The following is a 17,138-nucleotide window of genomic DNA, read 5'->3' as shown; positions in this document are numbered from 1 at the left end:
AACTTGTTTTTGATCTTTTCCTTTTACTTATAAATTCCCTCAGTACAGGTCCCTCCTCTGACCTAGCAAGCAAACTTCCTCATATCTACCCTGTTCACACGTTAAAATATACTCTTGTACTCATTTTGTATCTGCCTGTGCCTGGAGGTAAATGCCCATTGGCAAATGACGATTCTAACATTCGTTTATCATCCATAACTAATGTCTCTAGCACAATGCCTGGTACATGATAAGAGCTCATTCTCTTTTTAACTTACCCATTCATCTGAAAGTAATTTACAAATCATATTCCATGTGCCAGACATTATGCTAGGTTGCAGGCATAAGAACCTGAAAATGATGGACACAGCCCCCTGCCCTCATTGAGATTATAATCCAGCAGAAGGAATCCATGCAGATAACCACAAATATAAATATGCAATTGTAAATTTCATAAGAGTTACAAAGGGAAAAAATAAAAGGAGGATCTACTTTGAACCAGACAGTTTTAGAAGAACTTTTGAGGGAATGGCATTGAAGAATGTTTTGAAAGGGAGTGTGGAGACTAAGTGGGGAGATGATGGCTTGGACCACATGGGCACACTGGAGAGTTAGGGATGAGAGTAGAATATATAGATATGAGATAGATAACAGGACTCCGTGATGGATTAGATATGCAGTTTGATAGAAAAGGAAATGTTCAGAGTAATTCCTAGGTAGCTTGCTTGAGCATAAGAGCTGATGGTGATGGCATTTACTGAGATGGGGAAACACTTGGAGAGAAGAAGGTTTGTGAAAGAAGGGCAAGAGTTGGGATGAATTTTTTATGTTTGCCCATTTTTGAAATGTGTTAGAGAAATTCAAGCACCCATGAGCTAAAGGCATCTGAAATGCAAAAGAGAGGATATATATATATATATGTACAGATATATACGTATATACGCACACATATATATGAAACATATATGTATATGGAAGGTTTCAACATTGAGGTTATTCTTAAAGGCAGAAGTATAGGAAAGATCATATGCGGAGAGTTTAAGATAAAACTAATGAATAGCAACATTTGGTCAAAATTTACAGGATTTCTTTATTTTTAAAATTACCTCATTTTATTTATTTCTAATAGGTAATACCTTAGCCACAACACGAAATCCAAAAGTTAAAAGACATTATGCAATATAAACAATTTTCCTCCCACCCCTGTTTCCAACATCTAACTCCTTTTCTCAGAGGTAACCAAGCAGATCTTTCTTGAATCCTTCCAGAGCTATCTTATGCATACCAAGCATTAATATAATCTTTCAAAATAAAAATGCTACCATGCAAAGTTACACTGTCTTGCTCTTTGATTTCTTTCACTTAACAGACCTTGGCAGCTATTCCACATTAGTACACGTAGAATTGCTTTATTCAATCTTTTTTTTTTCTTTAGGTGCACCCAATACCAAGAATACAATACAAAAGGCCCAAATACAATGAAAAAACACATTTGTCCATTGACACCAATGATAATGCTCTTTTAGCACATGCCTGCTGAATGGAATGGGGATTTAATAAAGTTCACTCCTGAAAAAAATAACCCAGTGAGTCTCACCACAGCCAACATCCTTAAGCAATCTGGTTGTGACATGAACGTTTATAATGCTTCAAACAGCTTAAACCTGAAGTTTGATACCACATCTTCATGTTTGCTCAGTTCTCCATAAGATTATCTACAGTATTTACAACCATTCAAAGGCAAACATTAAAACCACATTCATTTAAGACTCAACAATTCCCATAAATATGTACAGTTATTATGCATCAATAAAAAAGAATCAAGTAATATAGCGCCTCAAACTAAATGGTTAAATATATGAACTACTTATACTGACAACTAATATTTGATTTTGTGTGACTATTTAAGGTTGGTTTTTAGCAAATAATCCCTTTAAAGGCAAAATTCGCCTCATTTGAGTTTTGACCCAGCAGTTCAACAATGATGAAGTCCACAGTCTTTTTTTTTTTTTTTTTTTTTTGGGAGGGAGTCTCGCTGTGTTGCCCAGGCTGGAGTGCAGTGGCCGGATCTCAGCTCACTGCAAGTTCCGCCTCCCGGGTTCACGCCATTCTCCTGCCTCAGCCTCTCAAGTAGCTGGGACTACAGGCGCCCGCCACCTCGCCTGGTTAGTTTTTTGTATTTTTTTAGTAGAGACGGGGTTTCACCGTGTTAGCCAAGATGGTCTCCATCTCCCGACCTCGTGATCTGCCCGTCTCGGCCTCCCACAGTGCTGGGATTACAGGCTTGAGCCACCGCGCCCGGCCCGAAGTCCACAGTCTTACTGGCAAAACCAATATGTTGAAAAGTCCTCATTTAACGTCTGGATAAGTTCTTGGAAACTATGATTTTAAGCAAAGGGATGCATAAGGAAACCATTTTTCCCATAGGCTAATTGATATAAAGAAGAGTTAAATTTCTATGGCATATTTCTAAGTCACAAAAACATTACCAAACTTCTAAATAAAGACCAAAACGCTTCTAAATAGTAAACACTGTAGGCCCAGCATGGTGGCTGACGCCTGTAATCTCAGCACTTCGGGAGGCCAAGACGGGCAGATCACTTGAGGTCAGGAGTTCAAGACAAGCCTGGCCAACATGGTGAAACCCTGTCTCTACTAAAGACACAAAAATTAGCAACACATGGTGACATATACCTGTAATCCCAGCTACTCAGGAGGCTGAGGCAGGAAAATCGCTTGAACCAGGGAGGCAGAGGCTGCAGTGAGCCGAGATCGTGCCACTGCACTCCAGCCTAGGTGACAAAGTGAGACTCCGTCTCAAAAAAAAAACAAAAAAAAAAAAAACAAAAAACAAAGTAAACATTGAAATAAATGTGAGTTATGCATACATTTAAGAAAAATTAATAAAAAACAAGTAAGATAATTATTTACCCTCTTGTTCCAGATCAGAGTGTCGAGTGGCTGGAGCCCATCCTGGCAGCTCAGGCCAGCCCTGGATAGGACTCCATTCCATCATCACAGGGCACGCTCACACCCACTCACACTCGCCAGACTGCGACCATGTGAGCCTCACGTGCACAGCTGCGGGATGTGGGAGGAAACCAAGTACCCAGAGAAAATCCGCACAGACACAGGGAGAACTTGAAAACGCCCCACAGACCTCGGCCCTGACCGGAAATTGATTTTTTTTCTCTTTGACGTCATAACTAACCCATGTTATTTGAGGACCTGCTGTTTAGAGTTTCTTTTTTTTTTTTGAGACGCAGTCTCGCTCTGTCGCCCAGGCTGGAGTGCAGTGGCCGGATCTCAGCTCACTGCAAGCTCCGCCTCCCGGGTTTATGCCATTCTCCTGCCTCAGCCTCCCGAGTAGCTGGGACTACAGGCGCCCGCCACCTCGCCCGGCTAGTTTTTTGTATTTTTTAGTAGAGACGGGGTTTCACCGGATTAGCCAGGATGGTCTCGATCTCCTGACCTCGGGATCCGCCCATCTCGGCCTCCCAAAGTGCTGGGATTACAGGCTTGAGCGACCGGCCTAGAGTTTCTAAGTCACTATGCTCCAGGGTAAGAGTAATGCATTACTGGAATTTATGTTCAATTCATGATTTAAAGCCTCCAAGTTTTCATTTCTCCAAACTGTCCTAAGACATTGTTTGCCTTAGGACCTTATTTCTCCCTCTATTTTCTTCAAACAGAAACATTTCTCAAGTATCTACATGTTCCCAAAGAGGAATTCTTCAGAGGTAGCCGCTTCTTTGGGATAGTGCAAGTCTACCAGGCCTCTGAAGCAAGAGGAATGGGGAGGGAAAGAACTGAAGTGCAAGGTTCATTGGTAAGTTTCACATTCGCCATTAGGAGCTGCGGAGTATAAGAATGCACACGTATGTTTACTGCGGCACTATTCACAATAGCAAAGACTTGGAACCAACCCAAATGTCCATCAATGATAGACTGCATTAAGAAAATGTGGCACATATACACCATGGAATACTACGCAGCCATAAAAAAGGATGAGTTCATGTCATTTGTAGGAACATGGATGCAGCTGGAAACCATCATTCTCAGCAAACTATTGCAAGGACAAAAAAAACCAAACACCACATGTTCTCACTCATGGGTGGGAATTGAACAATGAGAACACTTGGACACAGGAAGGGGAACATCACACACCGGGGCCTGCCGTGGGGTGCAGGGAGGAAGGAGGGATAGCATTAGGAGATATAGTAAATGACGAGTTAATGGGTGCAGCACACCAACATGGCACATGTATACATATGTAACAAGCCTGCACGTTGTGCACATGTACCCTAGAACTTAAAGTATAATAATAAAAAAAAAATGTGGGTTTTTTTCTTTCCTCTAAAATAAAGTCTGAGGGTTGGTGTAGAAACGAGTACTTGGCTGTCCCCCCAGGGACTTTCTAGTAGTGGGACTGTCAGGGAAACATTGACTGAGAATATGACTGGAGAGTTTACCTACCAGGCGTAAACTTCCAGGCACTCTATTCATTTTGGGCTTGTTCCAGTTTGTCTTCAGTCAGGGCCAGATCACCTTTCATTTTTAGGAAAACAAGTTGATGACTCGGTCAACCATTGTTGATCCGGCTATCCTGGGCCACTAGATTTGCTGGAGGTACTAAATTCGGGTAGGGCGCCTCGCATATCCTGCCTCTTGTCTGCTAGTCGCATCGCAAGGATGTTTTCCCCGCGCAGACTCTTGCTGCTGTTGCTTTAATTTTCACTGAGGTTAAGGTCAGCGTTCTTGCCTCCAACGTTTGCGCATGTGTTTCATATTGTTTCCATTTTAGAATTCATTCATCTCAGACCATCCGTTTGAAGTCTGTTTCCCCTTTGGGGAAGAGGGTTTTTTCTTGGTCATCTTGAATTGGAAGAGTCGCCTCCCAGATGCGGCCGTGGTGACCCACCGCCAGCCCCACCAGGGAGGAAAGGAGAGGGGGCAGGTCGCCAGCGGAGCCAGATTCGTCGTACCTCGCCCTGGCTCTTCCCCGGAGTCTGGCGCCCCTCCGCGGCCACGGGACTCTGCGAGCTCCTGCTTATTGCACCAGCTGCGCTCAGAGGAAGAAATACGTAGCTTATTCAGTCCCCTCTTGGTGATTGAATAAATACATTTATACATTAAATAAATGCAAAAACCAAATAAAATGTTAAAATAACAAAAACATTAATTTGAAATAAGTGTAAATATTAAAAGAAAATAATTGTATAACATTTGAATATACTTATGTATTATATTTAAAATTAAAATATATTTAAGATAAAAATAGTAAAACATAAATCAAATAAAATTGTGTGCATCAGTAGATTATTTTCAGTATTCAGTGTATCAGTAGCTTATTTTTTAATATTTTGCTATGATATCCAATGCTACAATGAACATCCTCAAGCACACTTGCATATTGGATGGAAAGTCTAATCTCCAAAGACTGAGCAGAGATAGAGGAGCTGGAAAACTATTTGTTGGATTCTCCAACATGAGGGTCACTGATGCTCTTTACAACAACAGCGTTGGTGAAGTGACAGAGCTGAATTCTGATTGAAGCTGATAGAAAAGTTAGCAAGTTAGGGTGCTTTTGGCTATAGGTAGCAGAAAATCTCAACTGATTTAAAAATAAGGAATTTTCTGGTTCATATTACTTAGAAGTACAGCACTAAGGCAGGTTTTAACGTGAAAGGATAGTTCTGAGTTTGAACTGTCCTCCTGTTTGGACCATCCCTTATCATATGGTCATCCTAGACCAATCACCATCGCAAGGAGGATCAGTCGATTTCACTGCAGTCATGTTTTTGTTATACAGTGAGGTGAAGGAAAGACATTGAGTCATCAATCTCTGTCCATCTACTACAAAGAGAAACTGGAATGCGAGAAAGTCGAAATAACAGATGCAAATAATTCTTAGGAGACATTGTGCTGAGAAGGAGGTGGAAAATATTTTCTCTGTGCTATCAGACCTGATTCATAGTTCTTACGCATGTCTTAACTGTTAGGCTGGTGGTTGATCTCAATAATGCAGAAATATAAGTTTAGAGTAATTCAGTAGCATTGTCATAATCACATAGTAAGTACATAGCCAGGATCCAATTTCATATCCTTCTAGATTCAAAGATCATGTTCTTATTTTGTCTAGGGACCCAGACAGTAAATCAGCCTGGCTGCATTATCTTTTTAGTTTTGACTCCATTCTGAACTAGGGGTTCTGCAGTGTCATACCGCATGACCACATTGGGGCTGGTTCTTCCGCAATTCTTTAGTTTAATATCCCCACAGCCCAAGGGCCAGGGTTCTTTTGAGTCTGATATCTAGACCTGCTAAGTTTCTGTGTGCTGTCCTAAATTGTAATGAAAAATGGAGAACCTCACACCAGCTACTCATGAATTTCCCCAAGCAGTCTTGTTCCAGAAATGTTGGTTTGTTCCAGGTATGTATTTTTGTGCTGACAAGCCTGTCACCTGAATTTGGCACCGACCAGAGGCTAAGCCCCAGGGACCAGACATGTAGCCCATGTCAGGACGAGAACAACCCTAATGGTGACTGATGCTGAATCCCAGAATGATATTTGATAGCTGGCTCAATTCCTCTTGCTTCAGGCAGGTTTATTGGAGTACATTTGCATTTACAGAAAATCATGCAGTGACACTAGACTAGGGGAGGAACATTAGACTGGGGGCAGGGGAGGAAAGCAGAAGCTGGGAATCTGGTTTGGACTCAGCAATAAACCAACAGAAATATGGGTTTGACACAAATGAGAACATAAAAGATAAAGTACAGAATCTCCTCAGTTAGCGAGCAGATGGGTTATAATGGCAGAAGCATTTAAGAAGCCTATTATCACAAATCAAGCAATACGGAGATGAGCCGTGATTCTATTGTGAAGGAGCACAGTGGGAAGAGCGCATTGAAGCTACTCAGATCTGGCAGGAAAAACTTTTGAAAACAGTTTTCTGTAAAATTGAAAAAGTTGGCAGGGCTTAATTATGAGAAAGTGTCCAACTTGCTAACCTGGGATTTGGGTAGAATCATCCTGGAAGCAGCACAAACATCCTTTGCCTTGATTTGCAATCACTGATAATAATCTGTGTGTAAAACTTCAGTGGCTGTAGTGGACCTAAAATAGTAATTATCTTTTCTTTGGTTGGGAGCAAATTAGCTACTTCTGGAAGGAATATATGTACCTACATTTTATATAATGCATATTATACATAATGTATGTAATGTATATTGTACATAATATATTATATTATACAATGTAATCTAATATATGAAAATCTATTACATTATGCATAATGTATACTATACATAATGTACATAATGTATATTATGCACAATGTACATGTTTATACAATGTATATGATATATAATGTATATATACTATATAACATTTATGTGTATTATATATTTATACAATGTAGATCACATATAATGTATGTTATGTATAATATGTATTTAACAGAGAGAGAATGAATACAAGTGAGACTTTTGTTTAAGGAATGTTATTATGCTGTGTTATGTTTTGTAGTCACTGCTATTTTGAATGTTTTCTGTTTTTAAGATGTTTGAAAAGTGTATGAGAATTTGAGTTAAGTGAGTCAATTGATTGATTTGTCAGATTACGAAGCATTACTTAAGTGTTTAGAAGTATCTAGCTTGTTGGGTTTTAAGTCTGCATAATAGATTTGCATTATCTGAAAAAAAATAGCTACATTAAAAGTGTAATTATGATTTGAAGCATTGATGAAAATATTACTTATGAATTCAAATAACATTAAAAGATTAAGGATAATTTATTATTTTTACTGTACAAATCAATAAATATTAATCAAAGCTAGTGAAAATGATGGTACTTTTTTATACAAATACACTAGATTAATAAACAGAATAACAAGATTAGAAAGCTGAACTTAAAATATTAAGAAAACTTAGGATTTAGCTCTTTAATAAATGGAATATTATTATAATAAAAGTAAAACTCTAAGCATTAATAGGCATGCAAGAAAAGGCCCCCTTAGACGTTAGCAAACCCAACTGAAAGGCTAACGTATATTACTATCGCTATCTTAACACAGAAGGGAAACAAATACTTTATATATACTATCTCATTTAATTCTCACCTATGAAGAAGATATTATTAAACTCTTTTACAAATATAGGGATTTATAAAGAGATTGCACAATATCCTCAAGGTCATATGGATAGTAAATAGCAGAACCAGAGATCTAATCCATCTTGTCTGACACCAAGCTTATGTTACATCCACTTTGCTGCCTCTCTATTCTTTAAGTTAGCATGAATTAACCTATGATATGGTTTGGCTGTATCCCCACCCAAATCTCATCTTGAGTTGTTGCTCCCATAATCCACATGTATCATGGAAAGGACCTGTTGGGAGGTAATTGAATCATGGGGGTGAGTTTTTCCCCTGTTGTTCACATGACAGTGAGTAAGGCTCACAAGATCTGATAGTTTTGTAAAGAGCAATTCCCCTACGCATGCTCTCTTGCCTGCCACCATGTAACATGTGCCTTTGCTCCTCCTTTGCCTTCTGCCATGATTGTGAGGCCTCATCAGTCATATGGAACTGTGAGTCTATCAAACCTCTTTCCTTTATAAATTACCCAGTCTTGGGTATGTCTTTATTAGCAGTGTGAGAACAGACTAATACAGTAAATTGGTATCAGTAGAGAGGGGTGCTACTGTAAATATACCCGAAAAGTGACTTTAGAACTGGGTAACAGGCTAGGTTGGTACAGTTTGGAGGGCTCAGAAGATATGAAAATGTGGGAAAGTTTGAAACCTCCTAGAGACTTGGAGGGCTCAAAAAACAGGAAAATAAGGGAAGTTTGGAACTTCCTAGAGACTTGTTGAATGGCTTTGACCAAAATGCTGACAGTGATTTGGGCAAAAAGGTCCATGCTGAGGTTGTCTCAGATAGAGATAAGGAACTTGTTGGGAATTGGAGTGAAGGTCACTCTTGCTATGCAAAGAGACTGGTGGCATTTTGCCCTTGCCCTAGAGGTGTGTGGAATTTTGAACTTAGGAGAGATGATTTAAGGTATCTAGCGGAATAAATTTCTAAGTGGCTAAACATTCAAGAGGTGATGGAATATCAAAGTTTTGAAAATTTGCATCCTGACAATGAGATAGGAGAGAAAAACCTTTGAGGAGAAATTCAAACTTGTTGCAGAAACTTACATAAAACAAGGAGCCAAATGTTAATCACCAAGACAATGGGGAAAATGTCTCCACGGCATGTCAGAGACCTTCATAGCAGCCCTTCTCATCACAGGCCCAGAGGCCTAGGAGGGAAAAATGATTCTGTGAGCCAGGGCCAGGACCCCCACTTTGCTGTGCACAGCCTTGAGACTTGGTGCCCTGCATCCCATTCCAGCTGTGACTAAAAAGCTCAGGCAATTGCTTCAGAGGGTGCAAGCCCCAAGCCTTGGCAACTTCCACATAGTGTTGGGCCTGTGGCTACAGAGAAATCAGGAACTGAGATTTGGGAATCTCTGCCTAGATTTCAGAAGATGCATGGAAATGCCTGGATGCCCAGGCAAGAAGTTTGCTGCAGGGGTGGAGCCCTCATGGAGAAATTCTGCTAGGGCAGTGTGGAAGTGAAATGTGGGGTTGGAGCACCCACACAGAGTCCCCACTGGGGCACTGCCTAGTGGAGCCGTCAGAAGAGGCCCACTGTCTTGCAGACCCCAGAATGGTAGATCCAATGACAGCTTGCACCATGCACCTGGAAAAGCCACCCTCAATGCCAGCCCACAAAAGCAGCCAAAATGGAGGCTGTACCCTGCAAAGCCATAGGGGCAGAGCTGCCCAAGGCTGTGGGAGCCCACCTTTTGCATCAGCATGACCTGGATGTGAGACATGGAGTCCAAGGAGATCATTTTGTAACTTTAAGTTTTAATGACTGCCCTGTTGGATTTCAGACTTTCCAGGGTCTATAGCCCCTTTGTTTTGGCCAATTTTTCCCATTTGAAATGGGCATATTTACCCAATGCCTGGTACCCCCATTGTATCTAGTAAGTAACTAACTTGCTTTTGGCAGAAGGGACTTGTCTGTCTCAGATGAGACTTTGGACTGTGGACTTTTGAGTTAATGCTGAAATGAGTTAAGACTTTAGGGGACTGTTGGGAAGGCATGATTGGTTTTGAAATGTGAGGACATGAGATTTGGGAGGGGCTGGGGGTGGAATGATATGCTTTGGCTGCTTCCCCACCCAAATCTCAACTTGAATTGTAGCTCCCATAATCCACACATGTTGTGAGAGGGACCCACTGGGAGGTAATTGAATCATGTAGGTGAGTTTTTCCCATGCTATTCTCATGACAGTGCATAAGTCTCATGAGATCTGATGGTTTTATAAAGAGTAGTTCCCTTACACATGCCCTCTTGCTTGCCAACATGTAAGACATGCTTTTGCCCCTCCTTTGCCCTCTACATGATTGTAAGGCCTCCTCAGCCATGTGGAATTATGAGTCCATTAAAACTCTTTCCTTTACAAATGTCCTCATCTTGGGTATGTCTTTATTAACAGCATAAGAATGAACTAATACAGCCTATAAATGTGATTAACACCAAAAGAGATACAGCAAAGAACAGTCTGACTGACATAATAGGGCAAGAGTTGGAATAGAGAAACAGCTGGAATAGAGGAAGTGGTTGGTTCTTTGTAGCAGGTTGAGTCAGAGGGGTAAGTTTAGGTGACCTAGGAATGGATGTATAATACAGGCATTCAGAAGTGGAATGTTCATAATTTTGATAAGATCCTTTAAGTGCCATTTTAGATTATTTTTCTGTTAATAAAATAAATCTTAAGCCTGGTAATGAAATATCTCATATGCACCCAAGGGCCTATTTCTAGGTAATGTAGCCATTTCATAATTGAAAAATAGCCGATAATTTATCAATTAGGAAACGTCCATTACAAAATCACTGCAAAATCTTATGCCACAGGAGAAGCCTGAGTGACTCAAAAAAGAGTACTGTGTACGACCTCTACACTCCGGTAATGACATGTGGTATCTGAGACCACAAATGGATTCTTAAAGGCATGGAAATATTTTATGCATCTGCTGCAGAATATTGAACCAATATCCCTAACAAATTTATCTGAAATGACAATTTAATCTTAAATTTTTCTGTGTGTGAACTTCCTTTGAATTTATTATCTCTCAAGTCTTAAAGTGTCACCCTTTGACTGTCAGGTAGATGAAGTAGTCTTTTTCTCAATGTTCTGAGCCCACATCAGTCTTGTGCAAATTACATCCTTGTGAATGAGTGATCAACTTATGAAAAGAATCATAACCATGAGACTATAGTTCACAGAAATTTAGATCAAAATCCTGCTCTGCTAAGAAAGGACAAAAATGCTTTCTACCTTTTGGGAGTTCACAATTTGGGAATTATAGCACTGATATGGAGATACATAAAGAGCAGACAGGGTAGGAGATATTAATTTGATTTTTCATTCATTCATTCTTTTGGCAATATTCACTAAGCACTCATTATGTGCCAAGCACACCTCTAAGAGCTTTGATGAATCAGTGTGTTAGTTTGTATTCATGCTGCTGATAAAGACATATCCAAGACTGGGCAATTTACAAAAGTAAGAGGTTTAATGGACTTACAGTTTCACACGGCTAAGGAGACCTCACAATCATGGCAGAAGGTCAGGAGGAGCAGTCACGTCTTACATGGATGGCAGCAGGCAAAGAGAGCTTGTGCAGGGAAACTCCCCTTTTTCAAACAATCAGATCTTGTAAGACTTATTCACTAGCACGAGAACAGCACAAGAAAGACCTGCCCCCATGATTCAATTACCTCCTACTGGGTCCCTCCCATAACATGTGGGAATTCAAGATGAGATTTGTCAGGGAAACACAGTCAAACCATATCAATCAGTGAAAAAAAAAAAGATCTTTGTCTTCTTAGAATTTGCATTCAAATAAGAGAGACAGATAATAGCAAATAAATACATTATGTCATACATTAGAAGGAGATAAGTACTATGGAAAATAGAAAAAGTAGAGTGAGGTTGGGATTGCAAGTGAAGAGGGTTTGGGGTGGTGATGGTTGCAGTAGGGTGCTCAAAGTAAGCCTCGTGGAGAAGGTGATATCTGAACAAAGACTGGGAGAAGGCGAGAGAGCTTGCCGAGTGAATCTAGAAAAAGAGCACTCCAGCCTGAAGAACAGCTAGAGTGGAGGATCCTAAGATGGAGTGTGCTCATGATGGTCAAAGGACAGCAAGAGGACTACTTACAGCAATAAAATAGGTGGGAAGGGAGTGGAAGTACTAGAAGATAAAGTCCCAGGGATAAGGATTGAGGTGGAAGCAAAGTGTGTGGCGGTATTGGGCCAATATAAACACTAGCTTTCACTGTGAGTGAAATGGAGGTGGGCATTGGAAGGTGTGCAGCAGAAGAGCCCCTGGTGCTCTGCTAGATTAGATTGTGTGAGAGAAAGGGTAGATTCACAGAGACCTATGAGGAAGCTACTGCAGTATTCCAGCCAAGAAAGGATGGTGAGTCTAATCAGGATGGGAACAGTGGAAATGGAGAGAAGGATATATTAGAGGGTACAACCAGCAGGATTTAATGACAGGCTGGCTGGGAAGTGTGAGAAAAAGAGAGGAGTTTAGGATGACTTCAAGTCTTTTGGACTGAGCAACTGAAAGGATGAAGCTGCCAAGTTACCATCGCCTGAAATGTGGAAGGCTGTGGGTGGAGCACAGAGTTGGGGGAAGATTAGAAGTTCCATCTTGGACACATTGTGTGTTTAAAAGGTCTAGTGGACATCCAAGTAGAGATGTTGGATATATGAGTATGCAGTTTAGGGAAAAGGCCTGGATTGGAGACATAAATTTGGGAGTTATCAGCATATAGATGATTTTAAGGCTTGAGAATGGATGAGTTTAACAATGCAGTAAGAATAAAGAAGCAAAGAGATCCAAAGTCTGAGTTCTGAGGCATTTCAATACTGAATTAGAAAACATCTGCAATATAAGTTCATATTTTACCACTCTTCCTTTGTACTAGAATGCAACATCACAATCGTTAATGGAATAAAGCAGGATTGCATATATTATATATAATCTATATAACCTATATGGATTGCATGTGTTTAATCTATAATTATAGGTTGCTGCTTGTTGATATTTGTGAGAGTCAACAGTAGGAATTATAATATATACATTTATATACATGTGTCCGATGTTTATATACACGTGATGTGCTGGTAAGACAGATAGTTTGGGACAGAAAACTGTGAACCCTTCATAGATGCTCCTAGGATGTGCAGGTGATGAGTGGAGGACTGTGTAAGCTTATTTCCTTTCTCAAGGAAGGAAATGAGGGAGAAGTGATTGGAAAAGAGAAAAGATTAAGATGGCAAAATACAGAATGACATTAGGAAACTAATCTAGATTGAGCATGTAGGAAGTGGGCAGGTGTATGGGACACCTCATACAGGAGAGCTCCGGCTGGCATCTGGCACAATCATGGCAGAAGGCAAGGAGGAGCAGTCATGTCTTACATGGATGGCAGCAGGCAAAGAGAGCTTGTGCAGGGAAACCCCTTTTTAAGACCCTTCTCATCCCTCTGGGATGAAGCTTCCAGAGGAAGGAGCAGGGAAGAGAGTGGTGTCTGGGGAAAATATTCAGAGTCCCCAGGTTGAGACCACAGAATCTGCAGGAGGGTCTTCATTCCTCAAGGATTAGAGGCTGAGAGGGCTTCAGTCAGTCTAACTAAGAAGCAAGGCCAGGCTTAACTTCAAGCAAGGAAAGGGATACTTGAGGTTGCTTGATTTGTGTCCATCTCATTCATTCATTCATTGATGTATTCATTCCTTAAACAGGACATTTGTAGAATGTCTGTGATTGCCAGGCACTGTCCTACAGATAAAAGATATATTCAGAGAAGATTCCTGTTTATACTCTAGCAGGAGAGACAGAAAACTGAACAGGCAAGCAGGATACAGGATAAGAGTACTGTTTAGTGCAGGAACACAGAGCTGGGGAAACACATAGCAACTAACCAGGCTTGGGAGATCAGGGAAGGATTTTCGAAAACGTACATTTAAGCTGAGACCCAAAGGGCAAATGCTTAGTAAGTCAAGGAAGGGAGGGGTGGTATCTCTTCCAAATAGATGGTATAGGATGTAAAAGCCAAGAAAGGAGAGAAAAACCTGACTTTTTATCTACTTCGACTCCTTAGCAGGTATCAAAGCCCTTCATAATTCCAGCCCTGGTTACTGCTCCATCTTATCTCTTATTATCTCCTACCCCAAATACTACACTCCAGCCATTCTGAACCACTTGAAGTTCCCTATATGTACCAAGCTCTCTTCTTTCTCCAGCCCTCAAGGTCGCTGTACCTACTGCCTGGAATATTGTGAATGATATGTTTGTTATGCATGCCCATTTGTTTTTCCTTCTCAGACATGTCCTCCAAAGTCCCCATGGATGTGGCAGACCTAGGCAATAATGCTTGTACCAGCAATCTCACCACTGTGGCTCTAGTTGATTGGATTAGAGATGAACACAAGAATAAAGCAGAGCCTGTCAGGTGCTTTCTCCCAGAATTAGATATGATAGACCCAGAACACATGTCCATGATCGAATTCATAGGATGACCTAGGATTGGAACCAGAATTAGGATGACAGCAAGTCCTAGTCACACACAGACTGATGTTACTGAGGGGGAGCATCACTTTGAAGGGGCCTATAGAAAGAAAAAATAGCAAACATTCAGGTTAAGTCTATGTAAGAAAAAGAGAGAAACACAGAGAAGGCAGAGGGATGGGGGAGAGAATGAGAGAGACAGAGACAGAGCTTGTCATCTTTCCATTTCTCAAGAAGGCTGTCCTGAGACTAGATTCCATGAGAATCCCCAAGTTCCTTACTATAAATCCCCTGTAAATGATCTCCCAACAAAAAGGTTTTAGGCTTAAACATAAATTAAAAGTGGGTTGGCAAGCTACAGACCTTCAGAGGATATGCAGAATTGGTGGTGGGGGTCCCTGGAAGGCACTGTAAAATACCATGTCAAAGTGAAGCCAGTACTTGAGGAGGGGGAAAAATCAGCTGATTACCTGCCATCTGTATTAAACTGTATCCTGGAACCCAAGCCATGGGCTTCCTGAGGGTGAAGTTTTAAGGTCTTTGGATAAAAAGTAAATGTATTTGAAGGTGTTGGTTATTCCTCATTATCTAAAGTCTATACTGAAAGGAACATGTTATAATCCAGATTTCCTTACAGAAAATAAGTAAATAAGTAAAATAAGTCAAAACACTAAAGAAGGCCTGAGACTTAGAGGCAAGATGGCGGAATAAGAATAACTCTGGTCTGCAGCTCCTAGCGAGACCAATGCAGAAGGTGGGTGATTTCTGCATTTCCAACTGAGGTACATGGTTCATATCATTGGGACTGGTTAGACAATGGATGCAGGCCATGTAGGGTGAGCAGAAGTAGAGTGGGGCATTGCCTCACCTGGGAAGCACAAGGGGTTGGGGAACTCCCTCCCCTAGCCAAGGGAAGCCGTGAGGGACTGTGCCATGAGGAAACGTGCACTCTAGAGCAGATACTACGTTTTTCCACGGTCTTTGTAAACGGCAGACCAGGAGATTCCTCAGGTGCCTAGGCCAGTGAGACAGAACCATGCACTCCTCTGAAAAGCGGGCTGAAGCCAAACAGCTGAGTTGTCTTCCCAGCAGATCCCACCCCCACAGAGCCCAACAAGCTAAGACTCACTGGTTTGAAATTCTCACTGCCAGCACAGTAGTCTGAAGTCGACCTGGGATGCTAAAGCTTGGTGCAGGGAGGGGCGTCCACCATTACTGAGGCTCCAGGAGGCTGTTTTCCCCTCACAGTGTAAACAAAGCCACCAGGAAGTTCGAATTGGTTGTGAAACCAGCACGGCAAAGCCACTGTAGCCAGACTGCCTCTCTAGATTCCTCCTCTCTGGGCACGGCATCTCTGAAAGAAAGGCAGAAGCCCCAGTCAGGGGCTTACAGAATAAAACTCTCATCTCCCTGGGACAGAGTACCTAGGGGAAAGAGCAGCTGTGGGCACAGCTTCAGCAAACTTAAACATTCCTGCCTGTCAGCTCTGAAGACAGCAGCAGATCTCCCAGCACAGTGCTTGAGCTCTGCTAAGGGACAAACTGCCTCTTCAAGTGGGTCCCTCACCCTCATGCCTCCTGACTGAGAGTCATCTCCCAGCAAGGGTCAACAGACACCTCATAAAGGAGAGCTCTGGCTGGCATCTGGCAGGTGCTACTCTGTGACAAAGCTTCCAGAGGAAGGAGCAGACAGCAATCTTTGCTGTTCTGCAACCTCTGCTGGTGATATCCAGGCAAACAGTGTCTGGAGTGGACCTCCAGAAAACTCCAGCAGACCTGCAGAAGAGAGCCCTCAACGTCAGAAGAAAAACTAACAAACAAAGCAACAGCATCAACATCAACAAAAAGGACACCCACGTAAAGCCCCCATCCAAAGATCTCCAAGATCAAAGACTAAAGGTAGATAAATCCAAGAAGATGAGGAAAAGCCAGCACAAAAAGGCTGAAAATTCCAAAAACCAGAATGCTGCTTCTCCTCCAAAGGATCACAACTCCTCGCCAGCAAGGGAACAAAACTGGACGGAGAATGAGTTTGAAGAACTGACAGAAGCAGGCTTCAGAAGGTGGGTAATAACAAACTCCTCCGAGCTAAAGAAGCATGTTCCAACCCAATGCAAGAAAGCTAAGAACCTTGATAAAAGGTTACAGGAACTGCTAACTAGAATAACCAGTTTCGAGAAGAATATAAATGACCTGATGTAGCTGAAAAACACAGCACAAGAACTCCGTGAAGCATACACAAGTATTAATAGCCAAATCAATCAACTGGAAGAAAGGATATCAGAGATTGAAGGTCAACTTAATGAAATACAACATGAAGATAAGATTAGAGAAAAAAGAATGAAAAGGAATGAACAAAGCCTCCAAGAAATATGGGACTATGTGAAAAGACCAAATCTATGTTTGATTGGTGTATGTGAAAGTGAGGGGGAGAATGGAATCAAGTTGGAAAACACACTTCATGATATTATCCAGGGGAACTTCCTCAACCTAGTAAGACAGGCCAACATTCAAATTCAGG

Source organism: Theropithecus gelada, chromosome 14 (assembly GCF_003255815.1).
Source record: "Theropithecus gelada isolate Dixy chromosome 14, Tgel_1.0, whole genome shotgun sequence".
In the NCBI taxonomy this organism is placed as follows: domain Eukaryota; kingdom Metazoa; phylum Chordata; class Mammalia; order Primates; family Cercopithecidae; genus Theropithecus; species Theropithecus gelada.
The sequence above is the reverse complement of the archived record's forward strand: the minus strand, read 5'-3'. Positions refer to the sequence as shown.